A 15650-nucleotide genomic window follows, 5' to 3' on the forward strand; every position below is an offset into this window, starting at 1 on the left:
TCAAATTCATAGACAGAGCTATAGATACATGACTGACCATCTATGATATCAAAATTATAGTTTTAACCATGTTTTGGGGCTATAATTACATTGTTTACAAATGGCGTAAAACAAGTGTCACGTCCTGACTAGTATAGGGGTTATTTGTTATTGTAGTTTGGTCAGGACGTGGCAGGGGGTATTTGTTTTATGTGGTTCGGGGTGGTTGTGTGTTTAGTGGGGTGTTTGATTTATTATTCCGGGTTTTGGGCAATGTTCTATGTTTATGTATTTCTATGTTTAGTCTAGTCATTTGTATTTCTATGTTTAGTTTATTGGGGGTTGAACCCTCAATTGGAGGCAGGTGTTTTCTCGTTGCCTCTGATTGAGGGTTCTATAAATAGGTATGTGTTTGTTTTGGTATTTTGTGGGAGATTGTGCTGTGTATAGCTTTGTTGCCTTACCGGCCTGTTATTAGTCGTTGTGTTTTTGTTGTGTACGTGTTTGTTTTGGTTCACCTTCTTGTCCGTTTAAATAAAAAGAAGATGAGTGCACATTTCCCCGCTGCGTCTTGGTCCACTTTACCCTACGACAACCGTGACAACAAGCTGGGGTTCTAATGGGGTATGACAGTTGAACTAAGTTGAACTAAGTTAAATTCTTCAAGAATCATTGATCAAATATATTCATTTAAAAGTAAAAAAAATGGAAGTACCAATCGCAGATTTGCGCTTTAAATATATTTCAGAGGTGCAGCCGAAGATATCCTATTAAAGTATTCTAATTCCTAATTATTTGGGTGCAGCTCATTGTTCGACAGAAAACAACAAATGGTTTACGTTAATATTTTGTAACGCATGGTCGTAACTTAGTCATTGCGACAGTAATAGCAAAATACAATCAAAGATTGCGCTCCACGTTTGTCTCTAGTGGAAATGTTGTTAGAGAAAATAGCACTAATACACGTATATGTTTTGCCATAATGTATTTGCGAAAGCAATATATCACTTTCTTATTTTCGCTATTTAGCTACGTGTTATAACTGTATTGTGCAAGCCGCAATGGCGATGCAAGGTGGGACTGCTCTTCAGGAGGAGGTCATTCGGATGTTGAGCAGAAAGCAGAAAAAGCCTGTTCTGAAACCCAACAAGCTGCTGTCTCTGAAAGATGAGGTTGCCAACAGGAAATTTAAGGAAGGGGCTAGGTAGTGATGGAAAAAGTACCCAATTGTCATACTTGAGTAAAAGTATAGATAACTTAATCAAATAAAATACAATTTTATTGGTCACATACACATGGTTAGCATATGTTATTGCATGTGTAGCGAAATGCTTATGCTTCTAGATCCGACAGTGCAGTAGTATCTAACAGGTAATATCTAACAATTCCACAACAAAACCTAATATCTAACAAATTCCACAACAAAACCTAATACACACAATCTAGTAAAGGAATGGGCTGGTGACTAGTGTTCCATTTTTTAAAGTGGCCAACGATATCAAGTTTGTAGGTAGGCAGCCGCCTCTCTGTGCTAGTGGTGGCTGTTTAACAATCTGAAGGCCTTGAGATAGAAGCTGGTTTTAAATCTCTCGGTCCCAGCTTTGATGCACCTGTACTGACCTCGCCTTCTGGATGGAAGCGGGGTGAACAGGCAGTGGGTGGTTGTTGTCCTTGATGATCTTTTTTTGCCTTCCTGTGACATCGGGTGTTGTAGATGTCCTGGAGTCCAGGTAGTTTGCCCCCGGTGATGCGTTGTGAAGACCGCACCACCCTCTGGAGAGCCCTGCGGTTGTGGGCGGTGCAGTTGCCGTACCAGGCGGTGATACAGGCTAACAGCATGCTCTCAATTGTGCAAATGTAAAAGTTAGAGAGGGTTTTCGGTGACAAGCCTAATATTTTCAGCCTCCTGAGGTTGAAGAGGCGCTGTTGCGCCTTTTTCACCACACTGTCTGTGTGCGTGGACCATTTCAGTTTGTCGGTGATATGTACGCCGAGGAACTTTCCACCTTCTCCACTGCTGTCCCGTCGATGTGGATAGGGGGGTCCTCCTTTTGCTGTTTCCTGAAGTCCACGATCATCTCTTTTGTTTTGCTGACATTGAGTGAGAGGTGATTTTCCTGAGACCACACTCCGAGGGCCCTCACCTCCTCCCTGTAGATATATCTTGTCATTGTTTGTAATCAAGCATACCACTGTAGTGTCATCTGCAAACTTGATGATTGAGTTGGAGGCGTGCATGGCCACGCAGTTGTGGGTGAACAGGGTGTACAGGAGGGGGCTGAGAACGCACCCTTGTGGGGCCCCAGTGTTGAGGATCAGCGGAGTGGAGATGTTATTTCCTACCTTCACCACCTGGGGGCGGTCCGTTAGGAAGTCCAGGACCCAGGGTCTCAAGCTTAATGATGAGTTTGGAGGGTACTATGGTGTTGAATGCTGAGCTGCAGTCAATGAACAGCATTCTTACATCGGTATTCCTCTTTTTCAGATGGGATAGGGCAGTGTGCAGTGTGATGGCGATTGCATCGTCTGTGGACATATTGAGGCGGTAAGCAAATTGGAGTGGGTCTAGGGTAACAGGTAGGGTGGAGGTGATATGATCCTTGACTAATCTCTCAAAGCACTTCATGATGACAGAAGTGAGTGCTACGGGGCGATAGTCATTTAGTTCAGTTACCTTAGCTTTCCTGGGTAAAGGAACAATGGTGGCCATCTTGAACCATCTGGGGACAGCAGACTGGGATAGGGATTGATTGAATTAGTCCGTAAACACACCAGCCAGCTGGTCTGCGCATGCTCTGAGGACGCGGCTAGGGATGGTGTCTGGGCTGGCAGCCTTGCAAGGGTTAACACGTTTAAATGTTTTACTCACGTCAGTCAATGAGAAGGAGAGCCCACAGTCTTTGTAGCGGCCGTGTCGGTGGCCCTGTATTGTCCTCAAAGCGCGCAAAGAAGACGTTTATTTTGTCTGGAACCAAGACGTCAATGTCCGCGACGGGGCTGGTTTTCTTTTTGTAATCCGTTATTGTCTGTAGACCCAGTTGAAGTCGGAAGATTACATACACTTTAGCCAAATACATTTAAACTCAGTTTTTCACAATTCCTGACATTTAATCCTAGTAAAAAATTCCCTGTCTTAGGTCAGTTAGGATCACCACTTTATTTTAAGAATGTGAAATGTCAGAATAATAGTAGAGAGAATGATTTATTTCAGCTTTTATTTCTTTCATCACATTCCCAGTGGGTTAGAAGTTTACATACACTCAATTAGTATTTGGTAGCATTGCCTTTAAATTGCTTAACTTGGGTCAAACATTTCGGGTAGCCTTCCACAAGCTTCCCACAATAAGTTGAGTGAATTTTGGCACATTCCTCCTGACAGAGCTGGTGTAACTGACTCAGGTTTGTAGGCCTCCTTCCTCGCACACACTTTTTCAGTTTTGCCAACAAATTTTCTATAGGATTGAGGTCAGGGCTTTGTGATGGCCACTCCAATACCTTTACTTTGTTGTCCTTAAGCCATTTTGCCACAACTTTGGAAGTATGCTTGGGGTCATTGTCCATTTGGAAGACCCATTTGCGACCAAGCTTTAACTTCCTGACTGATGTCTTGAGATGTTGCTTCAATATATCCACATAATTTTCCTTCCTTATGATGCCATCTATTTTGTGAAGTGCACCAGTCCCTCCTGCAGCAAAGCACCCCCACAACATGATGCTGCCACCCCCGTGCTTCACGGTTGGGATGGTGTTCTTTGGCTTGCAAGCCTCCCCCTTTTTCCTCCAAACATAACAATGGTCATTAGAGCCAAACAGTTCTATTTTTGTTTCATCAGACCAGCGGACATTTCTCCAAAAAGTACGGTCTTTGTCCCCATGTGCAGTTGCAAACCGTAGTCTGGCTTTTTTATGTCGGTTTTGGAGCAGTGGCTTCTTCCTTTGCTGAGCGGCCTTTCAGGTTATGTCCATATAGGACTCCTTTTGCTGTGGATATAGATACTTTTGTACCTGTTTCCTCCAGCATCTTAACAAGGTCCTTTGCTGTTGTTCTGGGATTGATTTGCACTTTTCGCACAAAAGTACATTCATCTCTAGGAGACAGAACGCGTCTTCTTCCTGAGCGGTATGGCGGCTGTATGGTCCCATGGCGTTTATACTTGCATACTATTGTTTGTATAGATGAACGTGGTACCTTCCAGGCGTTTGGAAATTGCTCCCAAGGATGAACCAGACTTGAGGTCTTGGATGATTTCTTTTGATTTTCCCATGATGTCAAGAAAAGATGCGCTGAGTTTGAAGGTAGGACTTGAAATACATCCACAGGTACACCTCCAATTGACTCAAATGATGTCAAACTTTGAAAGTTTCTTCAAGTGCAGTCGCAAAAACCATCAAGCGCTATGATGAAACTGGCTCTCATGAGGACCATCACAGGAAAGGAAGACCCAGAGTTACCTGCTGCAGAGGATAAGTTCATTAGAGTTACCAGCCTCAGAAATTGCAGCCCAAATAAATGCTTCACAGAATTTAAGTAACAGATACACCTCAACGTCTACTGTTCAGAGGAGACTGCGTGAATCAGGCCTTCATGGTTGAATTGCTGCAAATAAACAACTACTAAAAGGACACCAATAAGAAAAAGAGACTTGCTTGGGCCAAGAAACATGAGCAATAGACATTAGACCGGTGTAAATCTGTCCTTTGGTCTGATGTGTCCAGATTTGAGATTTTTGGTTCTAACCGCCGTGCCTTTGTGAGATGCAGAGTAGGTGACGGGATGATCTCCGCATGTGCTGTTCCCACCGTGAAGCATGGAGGAGGAGGTGTGATGGTATGGGGGTGCTTTGCTGGTGACACTGTCTGTGATTGATTTAGAATTCAAGGCACACTTAACCAGCATGCCTACCACAGCATTCTGCAGCGATACGCCATCCCATCTGGTTTGCGCTTAGTGGGACATCATTTGTTTTTCAACAGGAGAATGACCCAACATACCTCCAGGATGTGTAAGGGCTATTTCACCAAGAAGGAGAGTACTTGGAGTGCTGCATTATATGACCTGGACTCCACAATCACCCGACCTCAACCCAGTTGAGATGGTTTGGGATGAGTTGAACTGCAGAGTGAAGGAAAAGCAATCAACAAGTGCTCAGCATATACCATGTAGACGGCGCCGGAGGGGATGTCTGCCGTCTTATCGGCTCTTAACCAACCATGCTATTCTTTTTTTTCCCGCGTTGTTCGTAACTTGTTTTGTACATAAGGTTGCTGCTACCATCTATTATGACTGAAAAGAGCTTCTGGCCATCAGAACTGCGATTAATCACCTCAGATTAGACAAAGAGTTTTTCTTCAATGAGTCGGACGGGAGGGAGATACTACAGACACCCGACCAGGCCCAGATCCCCGGCATTCGCTGGAGAAGGAAACAGAGATTTCACGGAAAAAGATCAGGGTATCTTGTGAGGATCAGGCGACGAGTGGCTAATCTGCCTTTGCTTTCCGTCCTGCTAGTTAACGTTCAATCGCTGGAAAATAAATGGAACGAACTGAAAGCACGTATACCCAACTAACGGGACATTAAAAACTGTAATATCTTATGTTTCATACCCCAAGCAGAAGCCATGGATTACAGGCAACATTCGCACTGAGCTAATGGGTAGAGGTTCCGCTTTCAAGGAGCGGGCCTCTAACCCGGAAGCTTATAAGAAATACTGCTATGCCCTCCGACGAACCATCAAACAGGCAAAGCGTCAATACAGGACTAAGATCGAATCGTACTACACCGGCTTCGACGCTCGTCGGATGTGGCAGGGCTTGCAAACTATTACAGACTACAAAGGGAAGCACAGCCAAGAGCTGCCCAGTGACATGAGCCTACCAGACGAGTTAAATAACTTCAATGCTCGCTTCGAGGCAAGTAACACTAAAACATGCATGAGAGCATCAGCTGTTCCGGATGGCTGTGTGATCACGCTCTTCGCAGCCGAAGTGAGTAAGACCTTTAAACAGGTCAACATTCACAAGGCCAGATGGATTACCAGGACGTGTACTCCGAGCATGCGCTGACCAACTGGCAAGTATCTTCACTGATATTTTCAACCTCTTCCTGTCTGAGTCTGTAATACCAACATGTTTCAATCAGTCCACCATAGTCCATGTACCCAAGAACACTAAGGTAACCTGCCTAAATTACTACTGACCCATAGCACTCACATCTGTAGCCATGAAATGCTTTGAAAGGCAGGTCATGGCTCAAATCAAGTTTGCTGATCCGCAACATGGGGGCCCCTCAGGGGTGCATGCTCAGTCCCCTCCTGTACTCCCTGTTCACTCGTGACTGCACGGCCAGGCACGACTCCAACACCATTATTAAGTTTGCTGATGATAGAACAGTGGTAGGCCTGATCATGACAGCCTATAGGGAGGTCAGAGACCTGACCGTGTGGTGCAAGGACAACAACCTCTCCCTCAGCGTGATCAAGACAAAGGAGATGATTGTGGACTACAGGAAAAGGAGGACGCCCCCATTCTCATCGACGGGGCTGTAGTGGAGCAGGTTTAGAGCTTCAAGTTCCTTGGAGTCCACATCGCCAACAAACTAACATGGTCCAAGCACACCAAGACAGTCGTGAAGAGGGCACGACAAAACCTATTCCACCTCTGGAGACTGAAAATATTTGGCATGGGTCCTCAGATCCTCAAAAGGTTTTACAGCTGCACCATCGAGAGCATCCTGACGGGTTGCATCACTGCCTGCTTTGGCAACTGCTCGGCCTCCGACCGCAAGGCACCACAGAGGGTAGTGCGTACGGCCAGGACCACTGTACAAGAAGGACCACTGTACCAGAAGGTGTCAGAGGAAGGCCCTAAAAATTGTCAAAGACTCCAGCCACCCTAGTCATAAACTGCTCTCTCTGCTACCGCACGGCAAGTGGTACCAGAGCGCCAAGTCTAGGTCCAAAAGGCTTCTAAACAGTTTCTACCCCCAAGCCATAAGACTCCTGAACAGCTAATCAAATGGCTACCCAGATTATTTGCATTGCCCCCCCCTTATGCTGCTGCTACTCTCTGTTATTATCTATGCATAGTAATAACTCTACCTACATATACATATTACCTCAATTACCTCGACACTGGTGCCCCCACACATTGACTCTGTACCGGTACCCCCTGTATATAGCCCCGCTATTTACTGCTGCTCTTTTTTTTATAGGTATTTCCTTAAAACTGCATTGTTGGTTAAGGGCTTGTAAGTAAGCATTTCACTGTAAGGTCTACACCTGTTGTATTTGGTGCATGTGACAAATAAAACATTTGATTTGATATGTGGGAACTCCTTCAAGACTGTTGAAGGTGAAGCTGGTTGAGACCAGGTGAAGCTGGTTGAGAGAATGCCAAGCGTGTGTCATAGTTTTGATGTCTTCACTATTATTATTCAATGTAGAAAATAGTACAAATAAAGAAAAACCCTTAAATGAGCAAGTGTGTCCAAACTTGACGCTACAAGCATGGCACACTTGTATTTGGGGATTTTCTCCCATTCTTCTCTGCAGATCCTCTTAAACTCTGTCAGGTTGGATGGGGAGCGTTGCTGCACAGCTATTTTCAGGTCTCTCCAGAGATGTTTGATCGGATTCAAGTCGGGCTCTGGCCGAAGCCACTCCTGCATTGTCTTGACTGTGTGCTTAGGGTCATTGTCCTGTTGGAAGGTGAACCTTCACCGCAGTCTGAGGTCCTGAGTGCTCTGGAGCAGGTTTTGATCAAGTATCTTTCCTTTCATATTTGCCTCGATTCTGACTAGTCTTCCAGTCCCTGTCGCTGAAAAACATCCCCAGAGCATGATGCTGCCACCACCATGTTTCACCGTAGGGATGATGCCAGGTTTCCTCCAGACGTGACGCCCCTAGTATTCAGGCCAAAGAGTTCAATCTTGGTTTCATCAGACCAGAAAATCTTGTTTCTCATGGTCTGAGAGTCTTTAGGTGCCTTTTGGCAAAATCCAAGTGGGCTGTCATGTGCCTTTTTACTCAAATCAAATGAAAATAAAATACAATTTTATTGGTCACATACACATATTTAGCAGATGTTATTGCGGGTGTAGCGAAATGCTTGTGTTCCTTACTCCAACAGTGCAGTAGAATCTAAAAACGATTCACAACAACACACAAAACTAGAGGTAAAATAATGGAATTAAGAGAGATATAAATACACTGCTCAAAAAAATAAAGGGAACACTAAAATAACACATCCTAGATCTGAATGAATGAAATAATCTTATTAAATACTTTTTCTTTACATAGTTGAATGTGCTGACAACAAAATCACACAAAAATAATCAATGGAAATCCAATTTATCAACCCATGGAGGTCTGGATTTGGAGTCACACTCAAAATTAAAGTGGAAACCACACTACAGGTTGATCCAACTTTTATGTAATGTCCTTAAAACAAGTCAAAATGAGGCTCAGTAGTGTGTGTGGCCTCCACGTGCCTGTATGACCTCCCTACAACGTCTGGGCATGCTCCTGATGAGGTGGCAGATGGTCTCCTGAGGGATCTCCTCCCAGACCTGGACTAAAGCATCTGCCAACTCCTGGACAGTCTGTGGTGCAACGTGGCGTTGGTGGATGGAGCGAGACATGATGTCCCAGATGTGCTCAATTGGATTCAGGTCTGGGGAATGGGCGGGCCAGTCCATAGCATCAATGCCTTCCTCTTGCAGGAACTGCTGACACACTCCAGCCACATGAGGTCTAGCATTGTCTTGCATTAGGAGGAACCCAGGGCCAACAGCACCAGCATATGGTCTCACAAGGGGTCTGAGGATCTCATCTCAGTACCTAATGGCAGTCAGGCTACCTCTGGCGAGGACATGGAGGGCTGTGCGGCCCCCCAAAGAAATGCCACCCCACACCATGACTGACCCACTGCCAAACCGGTCATGCTGGAGGATGTTGCAGGCAGCAGACCATTCTCCACGGCTTCTCCTGACTGTCACGTCGGTCACATGTGCTCAGTGTGAACCTGCTTTCATCTGTGAAGAGCACAGGGCGCCAGTGGCGAATTTGCCAATCTTGGTGTTCTCTGGCAAATGCCAAACGTCCTGCACGGTGTTGGGCTGTAAGCACAACCCCCACCTGTGGACGTCGGGCCCTCATACCACCCTCATGGAGTCTGTTTCTGACCGTTTGAGCAGACACATGCACATTTGTGGCCTGCTGGAGGTCATTTTGCAGGGCTCTGGCAGTGCTCCTCCTGCTCCTCCTTGCACAAAGGCGGAGGTAGCGGTCCTGCTGCTGGGTTGTTGCCCTCCTACAGCCTCCTCCACGTCTCCTGATATACTGGCCTGTCTCCTGGTAGCGCCTCCATGCTCTGAACACTACGCTGACAGACACAGCAAACCTTCTTGCCACAGCTCGCATTGATGTGTCATCCTGGATGAGCTGCACTACCTGAGCCACTTGTGTGGGTTGTAGACTCCATCTCATGCTACCACTAGAGTGAAAGCACCGCCAGCATTCAAAAGTGACCAAAACATCAGCCAGGAAGCATAGGAACTGAGAAGTGGTCTGTGGATACCACCTGCAGAACCACTCCTTTATTGGGGGTGTCTTGCTAATTGCCTATAATTTCTACCTGTTGTCTATTCCATTTGCACAACAGCATGTGAAATTTATTGTCAATCAGTGTTGCTTCCTAAGTGGACAGTTTGATTTCACAGAAGTGTGATTGACTTGGAGTTACATTGTGTTGTTTAAGTGTTCCCTTTATTTTTTTGAGCAGTATATTACATTGAGCAAAGTCAGAGTGGCATTGACTAAAATACAGTAGATTAGAATACAGTATATACATATGAGATGAGTAAAGCAGTATGTAAACATGATTAAAGTGGCCAGTGATTCCAAGTCCGTGTATATAGGGCAGCAGCCTCTAAGTTGCAGGGTTGCGTAACCGTGTGGAAGCCGGCTAGTGATGGCTATTTAACAGTCTGATGGTCTTAAGATAGAAGCTGTTTTTTCAGTCTCTCTGTCCCAGCTTTGATGCACCTGTACCTCGCCTTCTGGATGATAAAGGGGTGAACAGGCCGTGGCTCGGGGTGGTTGATGATGTGGTAATACAGTCAGCATTTGATTGTGAGGTATTCTAGGTCAGGTGAACAAAAGGACTTGAGTTTCTGTATGTTATCACAATCACACCATGAGTGGTTAATCATGAAAGATATACCCATCTTTCTTCTTCCTGGAGAGTTCTTTATTCCTGTCTGCTCTATGTGTTTTAAAACATTTTTATTTAACTAGGCAAGTCAGTTAAGAACAAATTCTTATTTACAATGACGGCTTACAGATGTACTTAGAACTCAGATGGCTGAATGGACGGGGACAGTATATCTCGAGAGAGCGATGTTTTAGTGAAACAGAGTATGTTACAATCCCTGACGTCTCACTGGAAGGAGATCCTCGCCTTGAGCTCGTCTACATTATTGTCCAGATACTGAACATTAGCGAGTAATATACTCGGAAGCAGTGGATGGCGTGCACACCTCTTGAGTCGGACTAAAAGTACACTCCAAATACGTCTTCTCTGCCAGGTGTGTCTTGGAGCAGCCTCTGGAATAAGTCCAATTTCCCTGGCGGGTACGAACAAAGGATCCATTTCGGGAAAGTTGTATTCCTGGTTGTAATGCTGTTGAGTTAGCGCCACTCTGATATCCAAAAGTTATTTCCGAGCTGTATGTAATAAGACAAAAAAAATCTGGCCTTATAATGTAAGAAATAACACAAAACAAACTGAATACTGCAAAGTTGCTTAGGAGCTAGAAGCAGATATGCTATATCTGTCGGCGCCATCTTACTGAGGAGTGGCTTCCGTATGGCCACTCTACCATAAAGGCCTGTTTGGTGGAGTGCTGCAGAGATGGTTGTCCTTCTGGAAGGTTCTCCAATCTCCACATATGAACTCTGGAGCTCTGTCAACGTGACCATCAGGTTCTTGGTCACCTCCTTGACCAAGGCCCTTCTCCCCCGATTGCTCAGTTTGGCCGGGCGGCCAGCTCTAGGAAGAGTCTTGGAGGTTCCGAACTTATTCAATTTAAGAATGATTGAGGCGGCTGTATTCTTGGGGACCTTCAATGCTGCAGAATATTTTTGGTCCCTTCCCCAGATCTGTGTCTCGACACAATCCTGTCTCGGAGCTCTATGGGCAATTCCTTCGATCTTGGTTTTTGCTCTGACATGCACTGTCAACTGTGGGACCTTTTTATAGACGGTTGTGTGCCTTTCCAAATCATGTCCAATCAATTGAATTTACCACAGGAGGACTCCAATCAAGTTTCAATGGAAACAGGATGCCCTGAGCTCAATTTGAAGTCTCATAGCAAAGGGTCTGTTTACTTATTTAAATAAGGTATTTCTGTTTTTATTTTTGATAAAATGCAAAAATGTCTAAACCTGTTTTCGCTTTGTCATTATGGGGTTTTGTGTGTATTTGTGTGTAGATTGCTGAGGAAATTGTTTTATTTAATACATTTTAGAATAAGGCTGTAACGTAGCGCAGCGGTCTAAGGCACTGCATATCAGTGCTAGAGGCGTCACTACAGACACCCTGGTTCGAATCCAGGCTGTATCACAACCGGCCGTGATTGGGAGTCCCATAGGGCGGCGCACAATTGGCCCAGCGTTGTCCGGGTTTGGCCAGTGTAGGTCGTCATTGTAAATAAGAATTTATTTTTAACTGACTTGTCTAGTTAAATAAAGGTTAAATAAAAATAATAACTAAATGTGGAAAAGTCAAGGGGTCGGAATATGAGGGACAGGTTGATGGAGAGGTGGTTTACCTGGTACCACACCATCAGAGTGCCAACCTCTTCCCTGTAGAGGTCGAGTGTGTCTGGGAGGGAGGAGGTGATGTACTGAAGTCTTTGACTAGCCTCTCGAAGCACTTCATGATGACTGATGTGAGTACTACGGGTCGGTAGTTGTTCAGTTACTCTCCCTTTCTTGGGCCCTCTGGGCCACCATAATCCCAATGTTCTTCAACTGGTCGTTCAGTACAGTAGGCTACTGTTTCAGGTGAATTAAATGTTGCACCATGTTCTGTCTACTAAAACGCCCTCAGCACTGTCAGGTGTGTCGTAGAATGTGGACCAAAACGCAGCGGGTGCAGTGCTTATCTTCTTCTTTTATTTTTATAAACATGAACACTTAACAAAAATAATAAACAACGACGAAAAACAGTCCTGTAAGGTGTTCTGACTATACTAAATAGGACCTTCAATTAGAGGCAACGAGGAACAGCTGCCTCCAATTGAAGGTCAACCCAATAAACTAAACATAGAAATAGAAGACCTAGAAAGAACATAGAAATATACTAACATAGAATATTAACCAAAAACCCAAGACACATAAAACAAACACACCCCTGCCATGTCCTGACCATACTATAATAACAAAATGACCCCTCTACTGGTCAGGACGTGACAGTACCCCCCCCCCCCAAAGGTGCAGACACCGAATGCACCTTACCATAAGACACAAACAAAACCCCCACAACAAAAAAACCAAAACTAAAGGGAGGGAAGGGAGGGTGGCCACCGTCACCGACGGTTCCTGTGCAAACACCCCCCTTCCCCAAACACCCCCCTACGGAGGTGGCTTTGGTTCTGGCCCCAGTCCCCAACCTAACCTGTCCGCTGAAGGCTCTGGGCTGAGGAGCGACTCTGGAAGCTCCGGGCTGAGGAGCGACTCTGGCTGCGCCGGGCCGGAGGGCGACTCTGGCAGCTCCGGACTGGAGGGCGACTCTGGCAGCTCCGGACCGGAGGGCGACTCTGGCAGCTCCGGACAGGAGGGCGACTCTGGCAGCTCTGGACTGGAGGGCGACTCTGGCAGCTCCGGCAGCTCTAGAGGCCTGATGCGTGGGGCTGGCCCTGGAGGCGCCAGACTAGCGACACGCACCATAGGGCTAGCGCGAAGAGCAGGAACAGGATGCACTGGACTGGGCAGGCGCACTAAAGGCCTGGAGCGTGGGGCTGGCTTTGGAGGCGCCAGACTAGGGACGCGCACCACAGGGCTAGTGCGAGGAGCAGGAACAGGATGTACTGGACTGGGCAGGCACACTAAAGGCCTGGTGCGTGGGGCTGGCTTTGGAGGTGCCAGACTAGGGACGCGCACCACAGGGCTAGTGCGAGGAGCAGGAACAGGACGTACTAGACTGGGCAAGCGCACTAAAGGCCTGGTGCGTGGGGCTGGCTTTGGAGGCGCCAGACTGGTGACACGCACCTCAAGGCTAGTGAGAGGAGCAGGAACAGGAGACGGCAGGATGTGCAACAGTGCGAGGGCAGGAACAGGACGTACTAGACTGGGCAAGCGCACTAAAGGCCTGGTGCGTGGGGCTGGCTTTGGAGGCGCCATACTGGTGACACGCACCTCAAGGCTAGTGAGAGGAGCAGGAACAGGGTAAACTGGACCCTGGAGATGCACTGGAGGTCTGGAGCATACGGCCTGCACAACCCTTCTTGGCTGAGTGCTCACCATAGCCTGGCCATAATGAGGAGCTTTCACCGTTTACACCGGCCTTTGAATGCTTCTGGGCAATACAGTGCGCATTTCCGCATAGCTCGGTGCTTTCTCGATCCGTCGCTCCCCGTAATAAGCACGGGTAGTTGGCTCAGGTCTACGACCTGACTTAGCCAAACTACCCGTGTGCCCCCCCAAAAAAATTATTTTTGGGGACTGCCTCTCGCACTTGCCAATCTCTGCGTATAACGCCTCGTAATGGCGCCGCTCCGCCTTGGCTGCCTCCAGCTCCTCCTTAGGGCGCCGGTACTCCCCAGCCTGGTGCCAAGGTCCTGCCCCATCCAGAATCTCCTCCCAGGTCCATGACACCATATAGTTCCTCTGCTGCTCCTTCCTCTGCTGCTTGGTCCTTTCTTGGTGGGTAGTTCTGTCAGGTGTGTCGTAGAAAGTAGACCAAAACGCAGCGGGTGCAGTTCTCATCTTCTTCTTTTATTTTTATAAACGTGAACACTTAACAAAAATAAGAAACAACGATGAAAAACAGTCCTGTAAGGTGCTCTGACTATACAAGGAACAACTACCCACAAAACCCATGGGAAAAACACCCCTACTAAATAGGACCTTCAATTCGAGGCAACGAGGAACAGCTGCCTCCAATTGAAGGTCAACCCAATAACCTAAACATATAAATAGAAGACCTAGAAAGAACATAGAAAGATACTAACATAGAACATTACCCAAAAACCCAAGACACATAAAACAAACACACCCCTGCCACGTCCTGACCATACTATAATAACAAAATGACCCCTCTACTGGTCAGGACGTGACAAGCACTCTATGATATGATCGGTCAGCCATGTTGCCTGTTACACCTCTTTTTACTGCAGTGTGCACAAATTATCCACTCTCTTTTGAAATCAATGTAGATCAGCATGCTGAGTTAGTAGTACCTTATAATTCATTGTTTTATTCAACATTTTAAACTTTTTGGTGACAATGACAACAACACTGGAAAGTGATTACACTGTTTACCCACAGAGGCCATGTGGATCATTGAGATGTCCATGATGATGGCATGCTGGAAGCAGAACAACTTTGCTGACGCCCTTTGTTCCAATGAAATGCAGTCCTTCTACAAGTGTGTTTTTGAAGCCCAGGTACGGTGCTGATTCTCACAGTGTACCGGAAATCCTTGCTCCAGGCTTATTACACACACACCCCCCACTCTCCCGACCCCCTGTTGTTTTAAACTAGGTCAGCATTGTTATATTTAACATTTTGTTAGGAGACAAGGTAATCAGGCAGCATGGGTAACATGGTTTTCTATGGCTTTTCCTGGCTTGGGAGAAGTCATAACAAAAATCTACCCCGGCTCTGTTTCCTTGAAGGTCTTCCCTCCTGTTTTGCTTTTGTTTTCCATTCTTCCACAATTTTCCTTCCTTAGATGAGGTGCCCAGCTACCGCATGCTACTATAGCACTGCATGGATGGATGACAAGTCTTCGGCTAGATTACGCTTTCAGTTTAGTGTCTACAAGGAAGTAAAACATTATTTACAAATGTGAATAAATAGCTCAAAGCCGTTATGCTTTCAATTTAATTAGTATTGAATGAGGCGATGCATTTTCTTTAACAGTTTTTGTCAAAATGTATTTCCTCACAGATTGCAGTGAAAGCCATATCAGAGCAACACATCATTGGCCAAGGGGATGCCTTCAACCAAAACAAGCCACTACCCTGCTTAAGTGACACCCCAAATTACACAAGTAAATCTACTCCCAACCCTACTACTAAGATGTGTTCATTGACTCAGGTTGTTGGCCAGAGACTCATATATATATATATCATACACTACTGGTCAAAAGTTTTAGAAGACCTACTCATTCAAGGGTTTTACTTTATTTTTACTATTTTCTACATTGTAGAATAATAGTGAAGACATAAAAACTATGAAATAACACATATGGAATCATGTAGTAACCAAAAAAGTGTTAAACAAATCAAAATATATTTTAAATTTGAGATTCTTCAAATAGCCACCCTTTGCCTTGATGACAGCTTAGTTGGCCCTTGTGGTCTCTTTGATCCAGACACAATCACCCACAGAAACATCAAGTTCCGCCGATGCCAGACGTGATTAATCAACAAACTGGGCTGC

At 45.8% G+C, this 15650-nt stretch overlaps 1 pseudogene; it reads left to right on the forward strand.

Annotated features, from left to right (window-relative positions):
* Positions 1–1040: 1040 nt before the first annotated feature.
* On the forward strand, positions 1041–15262 carry LOC106605610 (coiled-coil-helix-coiled-coil-helix domain-containing protein 1-like; annotated as a pseudogene).
* The last annotated feature ends 388 nt before the right edge of the window (positions 15263–15650 follow it).

The sequence above is a fragment of the Salmo salar genome, chromosome ssa01, assembly GCF_905237065.1.
Source record: "Salmo salar chromosome ssa01, Ssal_v3.1, whole genome shotgun sequence".
In the NCBI taxonomy this organism is placed as follows: Eukaryota; Metazoa; Chordata; class Actinopteri; order Salmoniformes; family Salmonidae; genus Salmo; species Salmo salar.